This window comes from Arachis ipaensis, chromosome B01 (assembly GCF_000816755.2).
Source record: "Arachis ipaensis cultivar K30076 chromosome B01, Araip1.1, whole genome shotgun sequence".
NCBI lineage: Eukaryota > Viridiplantae > Streptophyta > Magnoliopsida > Fabales > Fabaceae > Arachis > Arachis ipaensis.
This window is the reverse complement of record NC_029785.2, coordinates 76,771,669-76,777,880: the sequence shown is the minus strand read 5'-3', so window position 1 is coordinate 76,777,880 and position 6,212 is coordinate 76,771,669. Positions and strand designations below refer to the sequence as shown.

Sequence of the window (6,212 nt, the reverse complement as noted above, 5' to 3'; positions counted from 1 at the left end):
CGTGTGTATATATAAAAGATGTTTTGGATTTGTGTGACTAGTAGCTTGCATACCTGCCTCTGGATAGAGACATGCACGACTATTGGTAATAGTCATATATATGAAGGTCTTGTATTTTAGTGATGCAAGACTTTAATACACTCAAAATTACACAACAATTAGAGCTTTAAATTTTATTGATTGAATATTCTATTATATTGAAGAATAAATATTGGGAGTTAACTTTTAATTAATCATTTTTATTGTAAAATTATTTTTTTTGAAGGATTTAAGATTAAAATTTAAAGTTTAGAATTTAGAGTTTAAAATTTAAGGTTTAAAATTTAAGATTTATGATTTAGTTAGGGTTTAATATAGGCGGCGGTGGTAGTTGACCATATAGAGCAATAGTAGATGGGTACTGATGAGAGGTGAAGTTGTGGTGTTAAGAGAAGAAGGAGAAAGAGGTGAAAAATGAGAAGATGGAAACAAAAGTAAGGATAATTTTGAAAAGGTTTGGCTAATTGAAAAATAGTTAGTTTCATAGTTGATTATGCTACATGACAAAAAAAAGCTATCAAATTAGTCACGCATAAAAAATATATATTTAAAAATAAAATACATATTAAAAATGAGTTAAATAATATATGTATTTATACATAAATATATAATAACTGATTTAGTGACTAATTTTTTATTTTTGTAAATAAATTTTTTACATGAAAATAGAATGAAGTATGGGATAAAGTATGTTGATAGATTACTAGAATAAGTACTTGTTTGGATCCCATTAAGTTGATAAAAATGATGTTGTTCAATGAAAAAAGATATTTTTTCAATGAAAAAGATCTTTTTTTTTTAATTTTTTACCGTGGTTGGTAAATTTCTAGTAATAAAAAATTAAAAGTACTAGAAAAATAAAAATATCTTTTTTGAGAAGTTATAATTTACATATTTTTTAAAAGATTTTTTTCTTTAAAAAAAGATTTTTTTCACGTAATAAATAAACAAAAAAGTACTTTTATATTGTTATACTCAAACATAATTGATAGATAAAAAGATCTTTTTGCATGAGATATCCAAATATAAAATTACTTCTACTTTTATATAATATCTTTTAAAAAAAGAAGAATGGGCAAAAGTACACATGAATTTTTACACGGTGGACAGATGTACACTCTAATTTTTTAATGAGTCATCTGTACACATCAATATCAAGTGTCGTTGTCATTTCTACATTTTTGTCGTCTGAGTAACTTTTTCAGAGGTAGTGACTACCAAGTGACTCTGTGCATTGTGTGATGTGACCCTTTTGATGACGACACATTGAAAACTAAATGATAAATTATTGAATTTGTTAAATTTAAATAAAAAAATTTGACAAGTGATTTAGAATCTTCGTTTCTTCCTTCCTTCTCCAAAAAGTGGATGTGGATCAAGGGATGTAACTTAGAAATAGCTGCTAGGACTATGTTCAAAGTAAATTTTGAAAAAGGAAATAAGAGAATGAAGATTCTAAATCACTTGCAAATCTTTTTTATTATTATTATTAAAATTTAACAAATTTAATAATTTATCATTTAATTTTTACTGTGTCATCAAAAAAGTCATGTCATACCATGTGCAGAAGCACTTAGTAGCCTGATAAACCCTAATTTTGTGGTTTATCTTGTGTAGAATTTGGAAGGTTTTATCAATATTTTTCACACTTATTCATATAAATTGCATGATTTTGTGTTTCCTTTCTAATTTTGCATCATGGTTTAACACATACTTCTTTAACCCTAAGAATGCCAATTTTTAATCCTCTTCTATTACCATATGATGTCATGATGTGTTTGTTAAGTGAATTTAGGATCTATAGGTCAAGAATGGCCTAGAAGATGGAAAGGAAGCATGCACAAGTGGAAGGGACATGAATAATGAAGCTTTGGAGAATCGGTGGCGACGCGCACGCGTGGCCGACGGGCGACGCGCACGCGTGGCTGACGCGCACACGTGGCCGTGTGTAGCTGGGACTAGCACGCATAAGCTGGTGCATTCGCGTGGTGATGCGAAATCCCACCGACGCGTACGCATGACCGACGCATACGCGTGGCTGAGGAGTTAATATGATGCCCACGCGTGACGTCCAGCACGTGACCTCATTAATGGAAAATGTGGCTGGCGATTTCTGAGAGGCTCCAGGCCCAATCTGAGCTGAATTCTGCATGGAAAAGACCCAAGGAACTAAGGGGGAATGGAGGATTCATTCATTGACACCATACACATAATTTTAGCTAGTTTTTTGGTTCTTGTTTTCTAGAGAGAGAGAAACTCTTACTTCTCTCTAGATTTAGTTTGTTTTGATCTTCCTTTGTTGAATTTCTGAATTGGGTCTTGTGGATTCTAGTTTCAATTACTTAATTTGAGTTCTCTTGTTATAATTTTGTTTAGATCTTGTGTTGAATTTGTGTTTTCTTGTCATTTTCCCCGTTTCTTCTCATTTTATGAACTTTGTGGATTTTGAATTTCTATTAATGCATTGATATTTTCTATACTTGATAGTGTTATTTGAGTTGTTTTCTATTGATACTTGTTAGTGGGTACTTGTAATTTGTAATTGATTTTTCAATTTAAACATGTCTTTAGTTAGTGCATACCATGTGTTTGATGAAATGTTTCCTTTGATTATGGAGTAGTTTTCTATACTCTTGGACTAGGCTAAGGGGATTGGGTGACCTTGAGTCGTTGGGTCTAATTGATTTGGTGATTTGAGAACCCTTAGTGGTCATTTTGATACCCATTGACGCTAATCTACTACTAAGCCAATTAGTAGATAGATTAGGACTTATGAGTTGAAATTGACCAAGCCATTTGACATACTTCACTTGTAGAAGTAGACTTAATGGGCTTGGTTCCTCGTAATTGTCAATATATGGTTATTAGACAAGGATGGTGATCTCAATTCCTATGCCTAGCCAAGAGTTCCTTTTTATAATTCATATTTGAAACCCAACCCATTTCTTGATTCTTGTTACAGTTAGTTTAGTTGTTTACTTAGCTCTAGAGTAGAAATAGATTTATATGTTCCCTTACTAGATTGCATTTACTTTTACTTTGCTTTGATTACTTGACTTGGTTTCTTGCATTTTAAGATTCTTACATGCTAAGATTTAGTAGTTTAAATTCTTGACTACAAAAAAAGAGGTTAAAATGACATTTATATTATGGCGACTTTGAAGAACCGCCGTAATATTTGGATATTCCGGCATTTTCTGCTGCTGCCGTAATTGATTTTTGGATTTGTGGCATTTTTTGTAATTATGGCGGTTTTGAACCGCAGTTATCACGTGGTATAAAAGCAGAATTAGTAATCCTTTCAGAAACCCTTAGTTGAAAGTCGAAACACCACGTGCGTGACGCTGTTGCTCCTGGCCTGCGCAATGATCTCCGATCTTCTTGCGTTCTCCGATGATCTTCTCCGGTGACATCTCATCCGGCGTCGATCTCCTTCGGCGACATCTTCTACAGCGGCGATCTCCTCTAGTGACGTCTCCTCCAGCTTCCTCTCCTTGTCGACCTCTGTGTCTTCTCCACCAAAATCATCAACACCTTCCTTTCCTTCCTTCTTTCCTTCCTTTCCTTTCCTTTAATTTCCTTTCTCTATGATAAGTCTCTCTTTTAAGGCCATTTGCGAGGATTCATCGCGAGTGGAGAAGTCGATTCCGCCATTTGCGCAGTAAGATCAACAACAATTTGTGTTCCACTGCTCTGCCACCGCTGACGTTCCTCCATTTCTCTGCTTGGTGCCTTTGCTGCTGTCCCTCACTCTTCCAAAGGTCTCATTTATGTTCCGTTTCTGTTAGGGATTTTATTTTTTTTATATTATTTTCTTAGTTTTTGAATTTATTTCTATCGACAGTGATTGATTTATTGATTTTTTTAGTATAAGGTCTCATTTCTGTTGCTGTTGGTGTTTGAATTTTGTTTTGGCTATTAGTTTCCTCTTAGGTCTGGTATTTCTCTTAGATCTATATAAGACCTTAAGGTTTTCATCCATTTGTAACATTAAAGTGTTAGGATTCTTGATGGTAACTCACGTATAACTTAATGAATAATAAACTAAACTAGGTTGATGAATGTAAACTTACTGAAATTTGAAGTTGTAGAACAGCTTAGCAAGTAAGCAGAAAATGTTGAACAAGGTTAAATGCAAACTTTAAAATATACATATCATATACATGTTGATTTAGCCGCTACATGTAGGAAAAGGGTTGTAACTTGTTCTTGATTTTATTCTAGGTTTCAACTAATGTTTGCATTGTATGGTACATCAATTCGACAAATAATTTATATGTTCTTGTATCCTTGCAGGGTTTCAAAAAATGGAATGAAGGATTCTATAAATTATCAACTCATTTCTCCAAAAGATCTAGCAAAGTTTGTTTTATCTGAAGTCGGCTCGTCAACTTTTATGGTATTAATAGTATTCTCCATGATGGTTTCTTGTTATGTATATTCAGCAATACTCATTTTAGAGCCCCCCTCTTGTTGTGATGGTAACTTATTGTTCTCTTCACTTTGGGCAGGGAAGAGCACACTCTTGAATCATTTGTTTTATACCAATTTCCAAGAGATGAACGCTGATGCTGGAAGGCAAGTAATTCTTGTAATCCCCATTCCCTATATACAAAGTTATTTGATAGGTGTTAGTATAGAAGTGATATGTGATGGTATTTGCATTGCTTGTTTTTAGGTTTAAAACAACCGAAGGAATCTGGATTGCTCGGTGTGCAGGCATTAAGCCTTGCACACTTGTGTTGGATTTGGAGTGAACTGATGGAAAAGAGCAGGGAGAAAAGGTGCTCTCTCTCTCTCTCTCAAATTTTAAAATATTAATTTTTTATAAATTATAAATACATGGTGTTATGATTCTTGACAAATTGAATTAAAAAATTAGATACTCTTTTGTTGAGATTTTTTTCCGTTAGTTAAAGCTTTCATATTTATATTTGAGTTAAAATTTTGGCTGCAAGAGTTGCCCTATATTAGCTTGAGCATTTTATTTAATTTTGATGTATTAAAATATTATTAGTCTACTGTTTATCTGGGAAATAGAAATGCTTAATTTTGATCGGTTTCTTAGAAATATGAGTATATATTGATCAAGAAAATAGTAATTATAAAAGTATAAAGTATAATAAAAAATTTCTCAAACAAAATATTCCTTATTAGTTATTGGTATGTATATATCATAAGAAGAACTTGTTAGTTTATTTATTTAAGTCAATAATAGATATCTCTTCTACTAAGAGTGTGTTTGGGTGGCAAAAATTAAAGAATCTGTTAATAGCAGTAGTGGCTTGTTCCTTAAAATCTAATCCATGCAGGAAAGTTTTGAGTATGAGGTATAAAAATTCTGTATGCATCCATCTCTTTTAGACTCAGTATACTTGAAGAACAAGAATAACTGCTGATCACTTATTAAGTTGTGAAGAAAAAATGGTCTAATTCTATTGGCTTTGCTTGGAAAATTTGAAGGCTTAGCACTTTGTTTTTGCTTGTTGATTAGTTTGTGTTTCATTCCAGAATCTCTTAGATAGCTAGAAATAATTAATTAGGAATTATTATAAAGGATTGGAGTGAGGACAGAGATTATCATGACAAAGTACACCAAAATCTATGATGGAAATTTTATGTATTAAGAGCTACATACTAAGACATTTATAATTAAAAAATTATGTTATGTTAGATACTTTATTTGTACAAGGGTTATTACTTTTGATTTTTAATACTAGAAAATAATATATTATATTTAATACATTGTTTATGAGTTATATAATATTTTGTTTGAGTATTGATTTTTTGTTAATGAAAAAGTTTAATAAAAAAATTATTTGTTTAATGCAATAAAAATGACGGTTAAAATTTGTCTTTGTAAATGATTAAAAAATGTCACTTTTATCCGGTAAAAAGGGCGGTTTGTAATTGCCATTTTAAACAACATAAAATGTCATTTTAACTCGGTAAAATGGCAGTTTCAAATGCCATTTTATCCAACTAAAAATACCGTTTTAACCAATCAAAATACTACTGTCAGGGTAAAAATGGCCGTTCGTAAACGCCGTTTTAACCAACCAAAAATTCCATTTTCATCCTGGAAATAATGGCGGTTTGAACCGCCATTTTAACCAACCAAAACCGCCGTTTTAACCAACCAAAACCACTGTTTTAACCCTGGAAATAACGAC

The 6,212-nt window shown here is 32.0% G+C and overlaps 1 long non-coding RNA gene across 1 annotated transcript; it reads left to right on the top strand.

Annotated features, from left to right (window-relative positions):
* LOC107618466 lies at positions 3,333 to 5,099 on the top strand. Its single transcript, XR_001615244.2, has 4 exons — positions 3,333 to 3,800; positions 4,336 to 4,438; positions 4,551 to 4,630; positions 4,718 to 5,099. It is a non-coding gene; the product is annotated as an uncharacterized LOC107618466 (long non-coding RNA).